The following is an 18,348-nucleotide window of genomic DNA, read 5'->3' on the forward strand; positions in this document are numbered from 1 at the left end:
GCGATCGCGTGCCAAGCACGAATCAGCAGCGACGCAACCGCATGACTGACGTGACCGCGCACCTTAAGCAGAACGCATATAACGCGGTCGCATGACTGACGCGACCGCGTGGCAAGGAAAAGCTCCGAATGACACGACCGCGTGACCCACACGGACGCATGATAGAGGCCAGGCACCAGAAATTACAGAATACGCCCCCAGCAAATTCTGAAGCCCTATTTGGCCCAGATCCAAGTACAGACAGCATAGCCCAGAGGTTATAAAGTGTGAGAATTCTTTCATTCAAAGGGAGCTCGCATATTTTTACCTTTCAATGATTTAGATTTAGTTGAGAGGGAGATCTTCTCTCTCTCTTTTAGGATTTAGGATTTCTTCTTGTTTTAAGAGTAACTCTGGATCCCAGGTTTAATGTTCTTTTATTTCAATTTTACTTCTATTTATTTATTCCAACATTTGAATTGATTATTATAAATTGATTTATGAATTCTCTCATGTTACAGACTGTTATTTGAATTAATGATAATTGAGGTATTTTCAGTTTATGATTGTTCTCTTTGATTTAAGTTACCATTGCTTCCCATCTAAGGACCTCTTTATCATTCCAGCAATTTTACTTTTTCCCTTTTGGTTCTGGTTAAGAATTTAGTAACTCAGCAGTTATTAAACTCAACATAATTGATAATCGTTATCTTGCTAATTGAGCTGAACTTAAATAATCCCAACCTTTTCTGAGGAAATAATTAGGATTTGAAGGTCAATTTAATTAGTCCCTTGACTTTCCTTTGCCCTGGTGAAGGTTGACCAAGTGGAGTTTAGATTCAACTTTCATTATTGTTGAGAGAGATAACTAAGTTGGACCTCTAATTTCTCTACCTTGCTAAAAGTTGCTTTACAGTTATTATTTATTCTTAATTGCCATTTAATTCACTCGTCATTTAAAATTACTTGCTTCTCACCTTCTAAACCCCGATTACAACCTTTATAGCCAATAATAAGAACATACTTCCTCGCAGTTCCTTGAGAAGACGACCCGAGGTTTGAATACTCGGTTAACAATTTTTAAAGGGGTTTGTTACTTGTGACACCCAACACGTTTGTACGAAGGGATTTTTGCCGGTTTAGAAACTATATCTACAACAAACCGTTTCTATGAATTTCTTTACTGGTAGAAAACCCGACGTCAGAGGGCATTGCCTAATCAATAGCTTGTACCTCTCCCAAGCTTCATAAAGAGTTTCACCATCCCTCTGCCTGAAGGTCTGAACCTCCACCCTAAGCTTAGTCAGCTTCTTTGGTGGGAAAAATTTAGTAAGAAACTCAGTAACAACCTTGTCCTAAGTATCTAGGCTCTCCTTGGGTTAGAAATCTAGCCATAGCTTTGCTCCATCCCTTAGAACAAACGGGAAGAGCATGAGTTTGTACACCTCTGGGTTCACTCCATTTGTCTTCACAGTATCACAAATCTACAGAAAGTTAGAAATAAATTGATTTGGGTCTTCGTGGGGAAGACCATGATACTAGCAGTTTTATTGCACTAGGGTGACCAATTGTGGCTTCAACTCAAAGTTGTTCGCAGCTATAGGAGGCACCACAATACTTTTTCCATAAAGATCTGCAGTAGGAGCATAGTAAGAGCCAAGCACTCTCCTTTGTTCTTCATTCCCATTCGGATTTGCCACATTGGCATTAACAGTATTATTGTGATCCATAGTGGATTCTGCAGCCTTGCAAAGTCTTGCTTGTTGTAAACGTCACCTACAAGTCCTTTCAGGTTCTGGATCAAAGTCTAACAGAGGTTTCTTGTCCCTGTTCCTGCGCATAAACAAATAGAAGACAAGAAAAGATGGGATTCTCTACGTCAGAGTGCAGAGAAGTCCCAGTGAGGTATCCTGTGTAAAATAATAAAATAAAAATACTAAATAAAATAAATAAATAAATTTTGAAAATGATAACTGAAATTAGATAGAAATTTTCGAAAAGTAACAGGGAAAATAAACAAGAAAATTAAAATAAAATAAAATTAACTAGGTGACACCAAACTTAATTTCAGAAATTAAGGAAAAATATTAGTGCTATTTATAAAAAAAATTTCGAAAATACTAAGCAAAAAATTAAAACTAACACGCCTAATCTAAGCAATCAAACAACGAATAGTTGTTAATCACAATCAATCCCCGGCAACGGCGCCAAAAACTTGGTGCAAAATTTCTAACCACAAACTAACCGGCAAGTGCACCGAGTCGTACCAAGTAATACCTCAGGTGAGTGAGGGTCGATCCCACGAGGATTGAAGGACTAAGCAACAATGGTTGATTAATTGGCTTAGTTAGACAAGTAGAAAATAGTGTTGAGAGTTCAAAAGCATTAAATAGTAAATTCAGAGTTTGAAGACAGGCAAGTGAATAGATTGGGAATAAAGTATGGAGAAAGTAGTTAAGGCTTCAGAGTTATCTATTTTCCGGATTGACTTTTCTTACTAACTATTTTAATCATGCAAGATTTAATTCATGGCAAACTATATGTGACTAGACCCTAATTCATTAAATCTTTCTAGTCTCCTCTAAAATTCATCAACTGCCAATTCCTTGGTCAATTAATTCCAATTAGGGGGTGAAGCTTAATTCTAGTTTATATGCCACGAAAATCCTAATTACCCAAATATAAGAGGATTATATGTCACGTATCCCGTTAAGTCCAGATAATTAGAAATTTAGGAGAATATGTTTTCAAGCTGTTGTACAAGTAAAGAGCTTTTCCAAGTTATACAAGAACTCAATTAGAAAGAGGGTCATACTTCCATTCCACCCAAATTCATAAGATAAAGAACAAAAACAATTCTTGAAATTTAAATCAGTACATGAATTAAAATAGAAAAATAATAGTATCAATCCATACAATAGACAGAGCTCCTAACCTTAACAGTGGAGGTTTAGTTACTCATGGTTCAGAGAGAAATAAGGATTCTGAAAAAATGTATTTTAGTAGAGGTTGAATGGAATCCCTTGTGGAATCAATCCTCTTTTATATCTAATCCTAATTGATTTGAATCTATCTTCTAAAACTAAAATAATATCTTTTTCTATTTTTAAAATAAAAATTAAAGTTTAAATTAGAATTAATTAAAGCAATCAGCATGTCTTCAATTGATGGATGGGGACTACTTGCTTCGTAGGGTCCAGGCCTAACTTGGAGTGGGCATAACCATTCTTGTATGAATCTCCCTTGTGTCCCTGCTATCCCCTGGCTCTAGTCTGTGTTTCTGGGCCAAAAACTGGGTCAAAACTTGGCCTAAAATTGCTCCCAGCATTTTCTGCGAATTCTGCACGTGGCGCATGTCACGCGTACGTGTCAGTCACGCGTACGCGTCGATGGTATTCTTCACGTGTCACGCGTACACGTTAGGTACGCGCACGCGTCATTGAGCAAATCTTCAATTCACGCACACGCGTCAGTTACGCGCACGCATCGCTCCTCGCTGCCATCTTCTTTAATTCTTGTGCTGATTCCATTTGTGTAAGCTTCCTTTCCATCCTCTAAGCATTTCTACCCTATATAGTCTTCTTTTCTTTTTCTGCGGAAGCTCCATCAAATCCAACTAAATGCTACCTAAAGTAAATTGAATTACACAAGACTCAAAGTATCATCCATAGTGGCTAAAAGATAATTAATTCTTGATAAAACTTAACAATTCAAATGCAAATTCACTAGGAAAAGATAGGAAAGATGCTCATGCATCAGTGACGCGTGCGCGTGGCCTTCAGTTCAGTAAATCCTCATTTTTTCATGAATTCTCCATTTTTGCATGCTTTTTCTTCATTCCTTCAACCCAATCTTTGCCTTCTAATCCTGAAATCACTTAACAAACATATCAAGGCATCGAATGGAATTAAAGTGAATTAAAATTAGCAATTTAAAGGCTTAAAAAGCATGTTTTTACTCTTAAGCTCAAATTAGGAGTAATTCACAAAACCATGCTATTTCATTGAATAAATGTGAAAAAGTTGATAAAATCCCCTAAATTCAACACAAGATAAAGCACAAAATTGGGGTTTATCAAACCTCCCCACACTTAAACTAAGCATGTTCTCATGCTAAACCAAGAAAGACAAGAAAAGGGGTATGAACATTTATTCAATGTGAATAAACTATATGCACATATCTATATCAATGAAACTAAATGCAAAATGATTCTACCTACTTGATTAAAAGTAAATCAATTCTCCAAGAACGTATGTGAACAAGTAGGGCTAAAATCATATGACGATTCATGAATATCACCAATTCAAATATCAAAAATGAAGTATAAATAGACTTGCAAGAAGAAAGCTCATGAAAGCCGGGAACAAGGAATTGAGCATCGAACCCTCACCGGAAGTGTATCTACTCTAGTCACTCAAGTGTACAGGATTGATTCACTCAATTTTCTTCTAATCATGCTTTCCAAGATTTGTTTTTCTTCTAACAATCAACAATTATTCAATGCATGCATACATTTATCATGAGGACTTGTTCATAGGTTGTAATGGGGCTAGGGTAAAGGTAAGGATGCATATGGTCAAGTGATCTTGAAATTTGAATCCTTGATTAACCTAAGATCTCACCAAACACATATAACAACCTATACAATTCTAATACAATACCTAGCTACCCATGATTCCCACTTTTTCACATACTCATGCATTCTCTTTAATTTACATTCCATATGTATTGTTATTATTACTTTATTTTGGGGCATTTTTGTCCCCTTTTATTGCTTTTCTTTTTCTCTTTTTATTTTTCTTTTGTATATATTTTTTTCTTATTTATTTTTCTTTAAAGTATATACAAACATGTCAATGCATATGGTTTTACATATTTAATACATGAGTAAGTACCCAATTCCCAAAATCTTCAATGAAAATATAAAATACACTTTTACCTCAACCAATGTTCCCAAGTTTTCCATACCCAAATGATACACACCCTCACTAGCCTAAGCTAATCAAAGATCCAAATAAATTAAGGGACATTTATTATTTTTCACTTAGGGGTAGTGATGTGCTAAAATTAAGAACAAAAGGGATTAAATAGGCTCAAGATTGGCTAACAATGGTTGATGAAAGGTAGGCTATTTAGGTAAGTGAGCTAAATAAAATGATGGCCTCAATCATATAAACACATGTATACATGGAATAATGGACATAAAGAATCAAACAAATCAAAGATTACAATCATAGAAGAGAATAATGCATACAAGAATAAAAAATAGTGGTTATATGATGTAACCACACAATTGGGCTCAAAACTCACATGATTATGTGTTCTTAGCTCAAAAACCATGTTCTAAAATAAATTCTTCAAGCAAGTTCAACACAAAAATTTTTGAAATTGGTAGGGTGCCCTAAAACAGTTTTCTTGGAAGAAAAATCATCACTCTAACCAAGTAGTCCTAACATAAAAAGAAGTGGTAAAATATGTACAAATTCTAACTAACATGCAACCTATCATGCAACGCAACAACTAACTAACAAAGGAAATTAAGAATTGGTGTTGAAAAAGGAAGTGGTAACCCGTGAAGGTCGGTCAGACGACCTCCCCACACTTAAAAATTTGCACCGTCCTTGGTGCATGCAAAGAAGAGCAATGTGGATGGGTTGCTACAACTGGTGAGCTCCTTCAAAAGATTGTGCGGATGGACTTGCTTGTTGCCCTATTTAGAAGCTTTTTCTTTTCCCTTCTTTTGGTGGCCGTCCTAAAAGGAAAGAAAAAGAAAGAAAATAATGCCTACAACAAAGATATCAAAACAAGTAGAACATAGGCGGGGCTAATGCCAAATAAGAGTAGGGTTCTCAACTACACGGTAGCTACAGCATGTGAGTGAGAAAGCAATGTAAGCAAATGGCATATCACTAACACTTGATACAAGAGTAAAGTTAAAGCACAAGTGAATGACATGAAGAGCACTCTTGGAAACATCAAGTTCAAATGGGAATTGACACAAACAATATTAGTGATAAGCATGAGAGCATTTGGTCCTATCCTAACTCAATGATAATGAGGTACAAAAACAAAGAATAATGAGTTAGGAAGGGCTAAAGCACTAATCCTGTGTGTGGAATAAATATTACAATTAATGCTAAACAAGTCACGAAGCACCCAAAATAATCCAAGAAATTCTCAACAATTGAGTAGAAGGATTTAACACCAATATGAAAATAAGAAAATTAGAAAACAAAATAAGAACAAGCTATACAAACAAAATTAAAATGCAATGAATGAAAGTATGCAAATGCAATAAACAAAAGAAAATGAAAGATGAGAAAAATAAGAAGTGAAAACTTAAAAAGAGGGAGAAGAAGAAATAAAGAGAAGTAAGAAAGAAATGATGAGAAAGGTGAGAAGAGAGGAAAAAAGAAGAAAGGGAAGAAAAGAAATGGGAGAAGGGAAGAGAGAAGAAGAAAGGTAGAAGGAAAGAAGAAGGAAAGAAGAAAGAAAAGAAGAGAAGAAGGGAAAAGAAAAACAGGGAAGAGACAGGGGAAAAGGGCGCGACACGACGCGTGCGCTTCACCCACGCCTACGCGTGGGAGGCAGAAAATGGCATATGACGTGTGCGCATCATCCACGCTCACGCGTGGGTGTGCGAAAAATCAGTGACGCGTAAGCGTCGCCCGCGTGTACACGTGGGTTGCATCGTGCTCCTGGCACAAATTTCGCACAACTCCGGCGCAAGTCTCTGGTTTTTGTACTGGGAGTTCCAAAATACGCATACGACGTGTACGCGTTGCCCACGCGCACGCGTGGAGAGCCCCCTTCTTTTTTTTTAAAAAAAAGTTTAAAATAGAAACAAGACACTCTCCTAACCTATAAACATTCTAAAGAAACTAGAATTCAAATTTAACAACAACTCTTTTAGTTTTTGAAAATTTTCAAGTACAATACAAACACAACTTATACTTCAAGCAAAACACAATTCAACAACAATTATTCTAATCAAAACATGAATCTTACAAACAACCTATCAATCAAAGCAATGTAAAGAGTATAGAAATTAAGAAAACTACCTACAATGGTAACTCAATTCATTCATTGATTATATCTACAAGAGAATGAAAAGAGGTTACCATGGTGGGGTGTCTCCCACCTATCACTTTTATTTATTGTCCTTAAGTTGGACAATTGGGAGGCTCCTTGTTAAGGTGGCTTGTGCTTGAATTCATCCTCGAACTCCCACCAATGCTTGGTCCTCCATTGTGCTCCAAGATTTCCAATGAGTTGTACCAAGGCTTGATGGAGTCCTTCACAAGCTTGGAGCTCCCAAAGTTGATCCTCATGTATTCCCGGATCCCAAATCTTGTTTCTACACCCATCTTCAAGTTGATCATCATGATTCCACTTGGGTCGTAATTGATCCGAATTCTCAGGTAAACACCAAATTTTCCTCCTAGACCCACACAAATTAGCATTCCTCCAACCATGGTACCTATACCTTGAGGGTTCAACCTTAATGAGCCTAACATCGAATCTCAAACCACTACACAACTCTCTCTTACTCCTCAATCCACATAGAGCTCTAAGTTGTCCATCATTTTCAATCAAACCATATTCAAGTGGGAAAGTAAAGCTTAGGGGTAAGAATTTTATCCACTTGAATGTTGTGTTGGATGGTGACTTAGGAAGGGATATCTCCAATGGTTTTGCAAGTGTCATTCCCTTATGCTCTTCCTTGATGACTTCCACCTCTTGACAACATCCTTCAACTTCTCCTTGTTTGTCAACCTCTTCTAGCTCCTCCTCATCATCAACCAAATCAAATTTGGGAGGTTGTGTGAAGTCCACTTCAACATCAACTTCACATCCATTGGAAGAATCTTCAACAAGGTTACCAATGTCACTTGGTGTAAAGTTGTCTTCAATGATGGAACTTAATGCTCGCTCAACTTCTTCCAAACCTTCTTCTTGGCAGCTTTCTTCCAATTCTATCTCTTCTTCGTTGCTCACCAAGCATATGGGAGGTTGTGCATATTCTGCTATGACCTCAATTTCATGTCCAATAGGAGAGGATTCAATTGTACATAAGAATTCATTAATGATTGAATCTATCTCTTGATTAACCTCTTCAAAGTTTTCCACCATGATATGCCTTGGAGGTTGTACACCCTCCTCAACATCAATATCAAGCTTCTTGGAAGAGGGCTCTATAATTCTACACTCCCGTGAACTTTCAACATCTCTCAAATCTTCGACCACTCCTTCCGGTTCAATTGTCTCGACTTCCTCCCTTGGTTGTGATTCTTGCTTTAACTCCTCTTCCTCACCTTGAAGCTCCAAATTCACTCCCTCATTATGCTCCTTTATTGCTTCTCCACATTCAACAATGGGAGTGCCTTGATCGTATAGGCTTAGGCGGGAGGAGACCATGTTGCTAACGGCTTCCGCCATGAATCACGACTTCTAGCTTCTTGAACTCCTTTTGCGTCTCCTCTTGCCTTTGGATGTAAGAGCTAATATCGCTTTGTTGTTCTAGCATGAGGGCGTGGAGAGATTCATCCATTGGAGGTGGTGTGGGAAGAGAGAGTTCATCGTTTGGGAGAAAGGGCTCATAATTGGAAGGTGGTTCATCTTGGTAAGGGTATGGAGATGGTGTATATGGAGGTGGTTATTGGAAGCAGTTGTGTTGGAATTGTGGTGGCTCTATGTATAGTTCATACAGCTCATAAGGTGGTTGGTATGGTGGATAAGGATTAGGGTCATATGTTGGTGTTTGGTGATAAGGGACTTGTGAGTATGGTGGTTCAAAACTATATTGAGGGGAGGGGTCATATGTATGTGGTGGTTGTGGTTGACAACCACAATGAGGATCACCACATCCATTAAATTGATATGCATTAGGAGTTGGGTTATACCCAAAAGAAACCGTAGGAGGTTGTTGCCAAGAAGGTTGTCCATGAGCTTGAGGCTTCTTCCACCTTTGTGGTGCACAAAATTGTGATCTCAACGGCGCCAAAAACTTGGTATGCATGATTGTAATCTCAACTCCTTTTCACAGATCCGCACAACTAACCAGCAAGTGCACTGGGTCGTCCAAGTAATAAACCTTACGTGAGTAAGGGTCGATCCCACAGAGATTGTCGGCTTGAAACAAGCTATGGTCATCTTGTAAATCTCAGTCAGGCAGATTTCAAATGGTTATGAAGTTTTGATAATTAAAATATAAATAAAATATAAAATAAGATAGAAATAGTTATGTAATTCATTGGTGAAATTTCAGATAAGTGTATGGAGATGCTTGTTGCTTCTGAATCTCTGCTTTCCTACTGTCTTCATTCAATCATTCATACTCCTTTCCATGGCAAGCTGTATGTTGGGGGATCACCGTTGTCAATGGCTACCGTCCGTCCTCTCAGTCAAAATGGTCCAAATATGCTGTCACCGCACGGCTAATCATCTGTCGGTTCTCACTCATGTTGGAATAGGATCTATTGATCCTTTTGCGTCTGTCACTACGTCCAACACTCGCGAGTTTGAAGCTCGTCACAGTCATCCCATCCCAGATCCTACTCGGAATACCACAGACAAGGTTTAGACTCTCTGGATCTCAAGAATGCTGCCAATTGATTCAAGCTTATACCACGAAGACTCCGATCTTTTGGAATGGAGGCTAAGAGATACACACTCAAGCTATTGTAGATAGAACGGAAGTGGTTGTCAGGCACGCGTTCATATGTGAGAATGATGATGGTGTCACGGATCATCACATTCATCAGGTTGAAGTGCGAATGAATATCTTGGAATAAGAATAAGCTTGAATTGAATAGAAAAACAATAGTACTTTGCATTAATTTATGAAGAACAGCAGAACTCCACACCTTAATTTATGGGGTGTAGAAACTCCACCGTTGAAAATACATAAGTAATGAAGGTCCAGGCATGGCCGAATGGCCAGCCTCCAAACGTGTACAATATGATCTATGTAGCATAAAACTGATCAAGAATGTTAAATAAATCACTAAAAGTGGTTTTTATACTAAACTAGTAGCTAGGGTTACAGAAAATAAGTAAGTAAGTACAGATGGTGCAGAAATCCACTTTCGGGCCCACTTGGTGTGTGCTTGGGCTGAGCATTGAAGCTTTCACGTGTAAAGACTCTTCTTGGAGTTAAACGCCAGCTTTGGTGCCAGTTTCGGCATTTAACTCCAGCTTTTATGCCAGTTCTGGCGTTTAACGCCAGAATAAGGTAGAAAGTAGGCATTCAAATGCCAGTTTGCATTATTAAAACTCGAGCAAAGTATGGACTATTATATATTACTGGAAAGACCAGGATGTCTACTTTCCAACGCAATTGAGAGCGTGCCAATTGGGTTTCTGTAGCTCCAGAAAATCCATTTCGAGTGCAGGGAGGTCAGAATCCAATAGCATCTGCAGTCCTTTTTCAGCCTCTGAATCAGATTTTTACTCAGGTCCCTCAATTTCAGCCAGAAAATACCTGAAATTACAGCAAAATAAACAGACTCATAGTAAAGTCCAGAAATGTGATTTTTATTTAAAAACTAATAAAAATATACTAAAAAGTAGCTAGATCCTACTAAAAACTACCTAAAAACAATGACAAAAAGCGTATAAATTATCCGCTCATCACAACACCAAACTTAAATTGTTGCTTGTCCCCAAGAAACTGAAAATCAAATAGGATAAAAAGAAGAGAATATACTATAAATTCCAAAATATCAATGAGACTTAGCTCCTATTAGATGAGCAGGACTAGTAGCTTTTTGCCTTTGAACAGTTTTGGCATCTCACTTTATCCTTTGAAGTCCAGAATGATTGGCATCTATAGGAAGTTAGAATTTAGATAGTGTTATTGATTCTCCTAGTTCAATATGTTGATTCTTGAGCACAGCTACTTTATGAGTCTTGGTCGTGGCCCTATGCACTTTGTTTTCTAGTATTACCACCGGATACATAAATGCCACAGACACAAAACTGGGTGAACCTTTTTAGATTGTGACTCAGCTTTGCTAGAGTCCCCAATTAGAGGTGTCTAGGGTTCTTAAGCACACTCCTTTTGCTTTGGATCACGATTTTAACCGCTCAGTCTCAAGCTTTTCACTTGACACCTTCACGCCACAAGCACATGGTTAGGGACAGCTTGGTTTAGCCGCTTGGGCCAGGATTTTATTCCTTTAGGCCCTCCTATCCATTAATGCTCAAAGCCTTGGATCCTTTTATTTTTTCCTTGCCTTTTGGTTTAAAGGGTTACTGGCTTTTTCTGCTTGCTTTTTCTTTTTCTTTTTTTTCTTTTATTTTTTGCCTTTTTTTTTTGCAAGCTTTGTACTCACTGCTTTTTCTTGCTTCAAGAATCAATTTTATGATTTTTCAGATTATCAATAACATTTTTCCTTTTCCATCATTCTTTGAAGAGCCAACAATTTTAACATTCTTAAACTTTACTATCAAAAATATGCACTGTTCAAGTATTCATTCAGAAAACAAAAAGTATTGTCACCACATCAAAATAATTAAACTAATCTCAAGGATGAATTCGAAATTCATGTACTTCTTGTTCTTTTGCATTTAGAACATTTTTTCATTTAAGAAATGTGATGGATTCATAGGACATTCATAGCTTTAAGGCATAGACACTAGACACTAATGATCATATAATAAAGACACAAACATAAATAAACATAAAGCATAGAGAACGAAAACAGAGAAAAAAAATAAATAGACAAGGATATTGAGGAACAGGTCCACCTTAGTGAGGGTGGCGTCTTCTTCCTCTTGAAGAACCAATGGTGCTCTTGAGCTCCTCAATATCTCTTCCTTGCCTTTGTTGCTCCTCCCTCATAGCTCTTTGATATTCTCTAATCTCATGGAGAATAATGGAGTGCTCTTGGTGCTCCACCCTTAGTTGTCCCATGTTGGAACTTAATTCTTTTAGGGAGGTGTTAATTTGCTCCCAATAGTTTTGTGGAGGAAAGTGCATCCCTTGAGGCATCTCATGAATTTCATGATGAGGAATTTCCTCATGCTCTTGTTGAGGTCCATGAGTGGGCTCTCTTGTTTGTTCCATCCTCTTTTTAGTGATGTGCTTGTCCTCTTCAATGAGGATGTCTCCCTCTATGACAATCCCAGCCGAATTACAGAGGTGACAAATGAGGTGAGGAAAGGCTAACCTTGCCAAAGTGGAGGACTTATCAGCCACTTTGTAGAGTTCTTAAGGTATAATCTCATGAACTTTCACTTCTTCCCCAATCATGATACTATGGATCATGATGGCCCGATCTACAGTTACTTCGGATTGGTTGCTAGTAGGAATGATAGAGCGTTGGATGAACTCCAACCATCCTCTAGCCACAGGCTTAAGGTCCGATCTTCTCAATTGAACCGGTTTGCCTCTTGAGTCTCTTTTCCACTGAGCTCCTTCCTCACATATGTCCATGAGGACTTGGTCCAACCTTTGATCAAAGTTGACCCTTCTAGTGTAGGGGCGTTCATTTTCTTGCATCATTGGCAAGTTGAACGCCAACCTTACATTTTCTGGACTGAAATCTAAGTATTTCCCCCGAACCATTGTAAGCCAATTCTTTGGAGTCGGGTTCATACTTTGATCATGGTTCCTAGTGATCCATGCGTTTGCATAGAACTCTTGAACCATTAATATTTTGACTTGTTGAATAGGATTGGAGAGAACTTCCCATCCTCTTCTTCTAATCTCATGTCGGATCTCCGGATACTCACTCCTTTTGAGCTTGAAAGGGACCTCTGGGATCACCTTCTTCTTGGCTACAACTTCATAGAAGTGGTCTTAATGGACCTTTGAGATGAATCTCTCCATCTCCCATGACTCGGAGATGGAAGCTCTTGCCTTCCCTTTCCTCTTTCTAGAGGTTTCTCCGGCCTTAGGTGCCATAAATGGTTACAAAAACACAAAAAGCAATGCTTTTACCACATCAAACTTAAAGTGTTTGCTCATCCTCGAGCAAAGAAGAAAGAATGAAGGAGAAGAAGAATAAAATGGAGGAGATGGAGGGTGAGGGTGAGTTCGGCCAAGGGGGTATAAGGTGTTTGTGATGTGTGAAATTGAAGGAGTGATGAGGGGTATATATAGGAGTGCGGGGAGGCTTGGTTCGTGTATTTGCGGTTGGGTTTGAGAGGGAAAAAGAGTTTTGAATTTGAAAATAGGTGGGGTTTTGGGGAAAAGTGAATGAGGTGATTGGTGAAGGGTATTTAGGGAAGAGGGTAAGATTTGATAGGTGAAGGGTATTTAGAGAAGAGGGTAAGATTTGATAGGTGAAAGGTATTTGGGGAAGAGTGTTATAGAAAGGTGTGAAGAGAAGAGAAGAAGAGGTGGGGTAGGTAGGGATCCTGTGGGGTCCACAGATCCTGAAGGGTCAAGGACTTAGCATCCCTGCTCCATTTAGGCGTGCAAAATGCCCTTAGAGTGCGCTTCTGGCGTTAAACGCCAGGTTGCTACTTGTTTCTGGCATTTAACGCCAGCTTTTCTCCCTTTCTTGGCGTTTAACGCCAACTTGGTGCCTTGTTCTGGCGTTAAACGCCAGTCTGGTGCCTATTTCTGGTGTTTAACGCCCAGAATAGTGCCAGACTGGGCGTTTAACGCCCATTCTACTACTCTTACTGGCGTTTAAACGTCAGTAAGCTCTTCCTCCAGGGTGAGCTATTTTTAACACTATTTTTCATTCTGTTTTTGATTTTTCAATTGTTTTTGTGACTTCACATGATCATCAACCTACAGAAAACATAAAATAACAATAGAAAATAAATAGATATAATTTAAATAACATTGGGTTACCTCCCAATAAGCGCTTCTTTAATGTCAATAGCTTGGCAGTGAGCTCATATGGAGCCTCACAGATAATCAGAGCAGGGTTGGGGCCTCTCAACACCAAACTTAGAGTTTGGTTGTAGCCTTTCAACACCAAACTTAGAGTTTGGTTGTGGCCTTCCAACACCAAACTTAGAGTTTGGATGTGGGGGTTGTGTTTGACTCTGTATTGAGAGAAGCTTTTCATGCTTCCTCTCCATGGTTACAGAAAGAGAACCTTGAGTCTTGAATACAAGGTAGTCCTCATTCAACTTAAGGACCAACTCTCCTCTGTCAACATCAATCATAGCTTTTGCTGTGGCTAGGAAGGGTTTGCCAAGGATGATGGATTCATCCTCATCCTTCCCAGTGTCTAGGATTCTGAAATCAGCAGGGATGTAAAGGCCTTCAACCTTCACTAGCACATCCTCTACTAGTCCATAAGCCTGTTTCATTGATTTGTCTGCCATCTCTAGTGAGATTCTTGCAGCTTGTACCTCAAAGATTCCCAGTTTTTCCATTACAGAGAGTGGCATGAGGTTTATCCCTGATCCCAGGTCACATAGAGCCTTCTCAAAGGTTATGGTGCCTATGGTACAAGGTATGAAGAATTTTCCGGGATCCGGTTTCTTCTGAGGTAATGTCTGCCTCATTAATGCATTCAATTCATTGGTGAACAAGAGGGGTTCATCCTTCCAAGTCTCAGTACCAAAGAACTTGGCATTCAGCTTCATGATTGCTCCTAGATATTTAGCAACTTGCTCTTCAGTGATGTCTTCATCCTCTTCAGAGGAAGAATATTCATCAGAGCTCATGAATGGCAGAAGAAAGTTCAATGGAATCTCTATGGTCTCTGTATGAGCCTCTGATTCCTTTGGTTCCTCAAAGGAAAACTCCTTTCTGTCCAGAGGATGTCCCATGAGGCTTTTCTCACTGGGACTCACGTCCTCCTCACTCTCTCCAGGTTCGGCCATGTTGGTCATGGTTATGGCCTTGCACTCTCTCTTGGGATTTTCTTCTGTATTGCTTGGGAGAGTATTGGGAGGAGTTTCAGTAATCTTCTTACTCAGCTGACCCACCTGTGCCTCCAAATTTCTAATGGAGGACCTTGTTTCATTCATGAAATTTAGTGTGGTTTTGGATAGATCAGAGACTATGGTTGCCAGGCCAGAATGGCTCTATTCAGAATTCTCTGTCTGTTGCTAAGAAGATGATGAAAAAGGCTTGCTATTGCTAAACCTATTTCTTCCACCATTATTACTGAAGCCTTGTTGAGGCTTCTGTTGTTCCTTCCATGAGAAATTTGGATGATTTTTCCATGAAGAATTATAGGTGTTTTCATAGGGTTCTCCCATGTAATTCACCTCTGCCATTGCAGGGTTCTCAGGATCATAAGCTTCTTCTTCAGAAGATGCTTCTTTAGTACTGTTGGATGCAGCTTGCAATCCATTCAGACTCTGAGAAATGATATTAACTTGCTGAGTCAATATTTTGTTCTGAGCCAATATGGCATTCATAGTGTCAATTTCAAGAACTCCCTTCTTCTGAGGCATTCCATTGTTCACAGGACTCCTCTCAGAGGTGTACATGAACTGGTTATTTGCAACCATTTCAATGAGTTCCTGAGCTTCTGCAGGGGTTTTTAGATGAAGAGATCCTCCTGCAGAATAGTCCAATGACATTTTTGACAACTCAGACAGACCATCATAGAATATACATATGATGCTCCGTTTTGGAAGCATGTCAGTAGGACACCTTTTGATCAATTGCTTATATCTTTCCCAAGCTTCATAGAGGGACTCACCTTCCTTCTGTCTGAAGGTTTGGATTTCCACTCTAAGCTTGCTCATCTTTTGAGGTGGAAAGAATTTGGCCAGGAAAGCACTGACCAGCTTTTCCCAAGAGTTCAGGCTTTTCTTAGGTTGTGAATCCAACCATGTTCTAGCTCTGTCTCTTACAGCAAAAGGAAAAAGCATAAGCCTGTAGACCTCGGGATCAACTCCATTGGTCTTGACAGTGTCACAGATTTGTAAGAATTCAGCTAAGAACTGATGAGGATCTTTCAATGGAAGTCCATGAAACTTGCAATTCTGTTGCATTAGAGAAACTAATTGAGGCTTAAGCTCAAAGTTGTTTGCTCCAATGGCAGCAATTGAGATGCTTCTTCCATATAAGTTAGAAGAGGGAGCAATAAAGTCACCAAGCATCTTCCTTGCATCTCCACCATTGTTATTGGGTTCGGCCATGTTTGTTTTGTCTGCTTCCTTTTCAAAAATTTCTGTTAGGTCCTCTCCAGAGAGTTGTGCTTTAGCTTCTCTTAGCTTTCTCTTCAAGGTCCTTTTAGGTTCAGGATCAGCTTCAACAAGAATGCCTTTATCTTTGTTCCTGCTCACATGATAGAGAAGAAGACAAAGAAAGTATAGAATCCTCTATGTCACATTATAGAGATTCCTTAATGTGTCAGAGGAAAAGAAGAATGGAAGGATGAGGTAAAGAGGAGAGTTCGAACTTATGAAGAAGGAGAGAGTCCGAATTGTTAATTAAGGAGGAGTGTTAGTCCTTAAATAGAATAAGTTGAGGAGGGAGAAGAATTTTTGAAAAAAATTTTTGAAATAAAACCAAAATTTCAAAATAATTAAAAAGAATTTTGAAAAAGTTGTTAGAATTCAAAAATTAGAGAGAAAAGTAGTTAGGTGGTTTTGAAAAAGATATGATTGAAATAGAAAACTTTTAAAATCAAACAAAAATTCAAGTAGTTAAATTGAAAAGATTTGAAAATCAATTTTGAAAAGATGAGAAGTTAGAAAAGATTTTGAAATTGATTTTGAAAAAGATATTATTGAAATTTATTTTAAAAAGGATTTGAATTAGAGATTAAAAAGATTTGATTTTTGAAATTAAAGTTGATTGCTTGACTAACAAGAAATTAAAAGATATGATTCTAGAATTCAAATATTGAACCTTTCTTAATAGGTAAGTAACAACTTAAAATTTTTGAATCAAATCATTAATTGTAGCAAGAATTTTCGAAAATAGTGAGAGAAAAATGGAAAGGATTTGATTTTGAAAAAGATATGATTTGAAAAAGATTTGAATTAAAAACAAAATCTCCTCTCCTGTGCCATCCTGGCGTTAAGCGCCCAGAATGGTATCCATTCTGGCATTTAACGCCCAAAGTACTACCCTTTTGGGCGTTTAACGCCCAGCCAAGTACCCTGTCTGGCGTTTAAACGCCAGTTTTCCTTCCTCATTGGGCGTTTTGAACACCCAGCTTTTTCTCTATAATTCTTCTGTTGTGTGTTCTGAATCTTCAATTCTCTGTATTATTGACTTGAAAAGACATAATTTTGAAATTTTTTTGAATTTTTAATGATGAAAAACAACAAAATGAAACTAATCATGGAAAACTAAGATCAGATAAACAATGCATGCAAGACACCAAACTTAGAAATTTTCATATTAGAGACACTAACAAATTGAGAATGCACATGAGAAACAACAAAAGACACAAAACAAGAGAATTTAAAGATCAGACCCAATAAAATCATCAAGAACGACTTGAAGATCATTGAAGAACACCATGCATGAGTTTTCAAAAATTTTAAGAAAAGTTAAAAAGATGCAATTGACACCAAACTTACAATTTGACACTAGACTCAAACAGGAAACATAAAATTTTTGGTTTTTATGGTTTTATTAATTTTTTTTTTGTATTTTTCGAAAATTATTTAGAAAATGAAAAAATAAGGAATTCAAAATTCTTAATGAGAATTCCAAGAATCATGCAATGTTAGTCTAAAGCTCCAGTCCAGGAATTAGACATGGCTTACTAGCCAGCCAAGCTTTTAGTGAAAGCTTCGGTCCAAAATACTAGACATGGCCAATGGCCAGCCAAGCTTCAGCAGAACATTGCATACAACAGCAAGATTGATAGAAATCAACAAGCTCTTGTGATGATGAATTGAAACTTCGGTCCAAAAGATTAGACATGGCTTCACAGCCAGCCAGACTTCAACAGATCATCATGAAACTCTAGAATTCATTCTTAAAAATTCTGAAGTCATAGAATAATTTATTTTTTTGAAAAATTTTTTTGAAATTTTTTTTCAAAAATAAAAAGCTTAAAAATAATTTAAAATTACCTAATCTGAGCAACAAGATGAACCATTAGTTGTCCAAACTCGAACAATCCCCGGCAATGGCGCCAAAAACTTGGTGCACGAAATTGTGATCTCAACAGCGCCAATAACTTGGTATGCACGATTGTAATCTCAACTCATTTTCACAACTCCGCACAACTAACCAGCAAGTGCACTGGGTCGTCCAAGTAATAAACCTTACGTGAGTAAGGGTCGATCCCACAGAGATTGTCAGCTTGAAGTAAGCTATGGTCATCTTGTAAATCTCAGTCAGGCAGATTTCAAATGGTTATAAAGTTTTGATAATTAAAATATAAATAAAATATAAAATAAGATAGAAATACTTATGTAATCATTGGTGGGATTTCAGATAAGCGTATGGAGATGCTTGTTGCTTCTGAATCTCTG

General features: G+C 38.0%; 2 non-coding genes across 2 annotated transcripts; both read left to right on the forward strand.

Moving 5' to 3' along the window:
* The first annotated feature begins 1,177 nt into the window (after positions 1–1,177).
* On the forward strand, positions 1,178–1,280 carry LOC148579869 (small nucleolar RNA R71). The gene has a single exon (XR_015897136.1). It is a non-coding gene; the product is annotated as a small nucleolar RNA R71 (small nucleolar RNA).
* A 14,257-nt stretch (positions 1,281–15,537) lies between these two features.
* LOC148579870 (small nucleolar RNA R71) lies at positions 15,538–15,645 on the forward strand. Its single transcript, XR_015896146.1, has one exon. It is a non-coding gene; the product is annotated as a small nucleolar RNA R71 (small nucleolar RNA).
* Positions 15,646–18,348: the final 2,703 nt, after the last annotated feature.

The sequence above is a fragment of the Arachis ipaensis genome, chromosome B10, assembly GCF_059453495.1.
Source record: "Arachis ipaensis isolate K30076 ecotype BB chromosome B10, ASM5945349v1, whole genome shotgun sequence".
Lineage (NCBI taxonomy): Eukaryota > Viridiplantae > Streptophyta > Magnoliopsida > Fabales > Fabaceae > Arachis > Arachis ipaensis.